The sequence below is a fragment of the Xenopus laevis genome, chromosome 7S (genome assembly GCF_017654675.1).
Source record: "Xenopus laevis strain J_2021 chromosome 7S, Xenopus_laevis_v10.1, whole genome shotgun sequence".
Taxonomy (NCBI): Eukaryota; Metazoa; Chordata; class Amphibia; order Anura; family Pipidae; genus Xenopus; species Xenopus laevis.
The window spans coordinates 69,671,034-69,673,816 of record NC_054384.1 but is presented as its reverse complement, the minus strand read 5'-3'; positions in this window follow the sequence as shown (position 1 = coordinate 69,673,816).

The following is a 2,783-nucleotide window of genomic DNA, read 5'->3' as shown; positions in this document are numbered from 1 at the left end:
ATGGTGGATCTCATTGTTCTTGTTATTTATTGCTTACTGAGCATTTTGTGATTATTTGGAATATGTCCAGCCAATCTTGCTCAGGGATTGAGGTCAAAGTCTGTTTCCCAAGACTTAGTATAGTCCGGTAAGTTGGGGTGTTTGTGTTCCAGCATGACCTTGTACATTAGAGAGAGTCCGTGTCGGTGTATTTATAGAGCTTTATGTTTCAAAGCTGGTTAGTGGTCTACACACAGTATTTCCTATTGATATAGACATCATGTAATTTTTCAGCTGTCTGTACCTCCACTTGTCCCCAACTCACCGCTTTTCTTTGTTTGTTAGGAGCATGGGGATCTGGTCTTTTTCCATGCCTAGAAGGTGCCTCGATTGAAGATTCTGGAGCCCAAAAGCAGTTTCGTATCCCTTATGTTCAATCCCAGGTAAGTAGTCCGTGTTGTTTCTTATTGGGGTCAGTGGTGATGGATATGGAGCCACTGAACAGTTTTTGTTTAGCTGGTGCCATATACTTAAAGGGGTTGTTTACCTTCCAGATTTTCAGTTCAATTGTTTTCAGATTGTTCCCCAGAAATAAAGACTTTTTTTCAATTACTTTCCACATTATATGAAGAGCATATGTCAGATTAAAATCCATCTACATGTTCTTCTCTTCAGCTACCACCTAGCATCTGCAGTGGTCTCTGCAAATATTGGGGTCCTTGCAACACATTTGGGAAGGGAGTGTGGCTTTGGGATAGCAGCTATAGTAGGTAGAGATGGTGCCATAGTTTTATGGGATCTCTCTGTACAGGCTATGAGCAAACATAGGGGTTGTTCCTGCTGAATTTTGCCAAGTACACTGGAATACCTTTAATAATTGAATAATCAGCCAGTTGATTGGGTCAGTTTCTTAGGTGGCTATCAGTCTGTCTCCGTTTCATTAGGATGAGGGCCTTTGCAGTATCAACTGGAAGGAACCATATACTGTACAGGCTAGCAGACAGGGAGGAATCATTGTGACTGTGATTGAAGTGTCCAGGATATCTGTATCAGTAATTCCCTTGTAGTTGTCTAAGTCTAGGTGAGGAGAGAAAGTAGGATTGCCAAAGACTGGGATATGGAGAGCGGGGGCGTTAATCCACTTCCAGTTTTAGAAAGGGTGTCCAGTATTTTTAAGTAGTTAAGGGGCAGCCCAACATGTCAGTCTGAGTAGTTTTTCGGAATGCCTGGATTTTCATATGTGGTATAATGGAGCATCCTGAGGAGGAGGATAATTTTCATACATTTGTCTTTATCAGAGCACTTTCTTAATTGTGGTACAGGTATGGGATCTGTTATCTGGAAACCTGATATCCAGAAAGCTCTGAATGACCGGAAGGCTGTTTCCCATAGACAAACAAGTGAAAATTGTACTCACCACTAATTTTTAAAACATTAAGAGGGGGGGGGAGGTGCAATGAGGTGACCACAAAATTCACATAGACACATAGAAGAAATCCTCTGCACTTAACCCATTATCAATATATAAAGGACATTGAAAGATTATGTGCCTTAAGCTACTAAAATGCCTTACCCTTTAAACAAAACAGGGATTGTTTTTTTATTCATTAAGCATTCAATTGCTTCATTATACAATTTACAAAGGGACTAAAGTAAAACTCTTATATGACATTCATTAAAAATCGTAGTTGCGCTGGCGTCCGCTTCGCTGCACTTCGCCAGGCGTATTTATTCCAGCGCTCCGCAAATTCACTAAAATCGAAGTTGCGCTCACGGGTAGCGTAAGGTTGCGAAGTTGCGCTAGCGTTCATTCGCCAAGCAAAGCAAAGTACGTTAGCGATGGTTAATTGGCATACGGCGCCAAATTGAAGTTACAATGGAGGTATATGTAGCAGAATACACAAGCCTGGGAAACCTTCAAAACAGCAAATAAATTTTATTTGCCCTACACATGTGCCCACTGTATAGTTAAATTGCCATGGTAGGAAATGTAGGGGGGGAAGGGAGGGGGAGCCCAAAAAAACATTAAAATAGTTTTCGCCTATCACCCATAATAAAGAAAAAACGCCAGCGTTTTTTTGGGATTTAGAAATTTTTTTTAACTTTTTTTGAAGCAATCCTTATCTACTCTATTGCGCTTCGCCTGGTCTGAGGTGGGCGAAGGAAGTCTAGCGTAAAAGGTAGCGTTCAGGAACAATGCGTGTGTTAGTGAATGTTGCGTCAGTTACGTCCGTTGCGCAAATTCGCCAGGCGTTAAGGGTTGCGAAGTAACACTAGCGAAGTTACGCCAGCGTTCGGGTGCTTAGTGAATTTGCCCCTTAAACTGCAGCTGAGTGATACAGGTAACTCAGAGGATCACTCATGTATTATGAGAGAGAATGTACCCCCCCTACTGTAAATGATAAGGATATTAGAATGTCCTCTGAGGGGTTATTTGGACTTATATAAAAGGGCACAATGCTTCAAGGCTGAGTTATACAAGTTTTCTGGAATATTTCTCATGTTTTTATATTACAGGTAATAGGAATCCCTTATCCCCGGACAACCCGATATCCAAAAGCTCAAACTTACAGAATGGCTGTCTCCCATAGACTCCATTTTATCCAAATAATCCAAATTTTAAAAAATGATTTCCTTTTTCTCTATAAAATAAAACAGTAGCTTGTACTTGATCCCAACTAAGATATAATTAATCCTTATTGGAAGCAAAACCAGTCTATTGGTTATTTCATGTTTAAATGAGTTTCAAACCCCAGCATTCTGGATAACAGGTCCCATACCCTGTTTTACATATTACCTGCTTA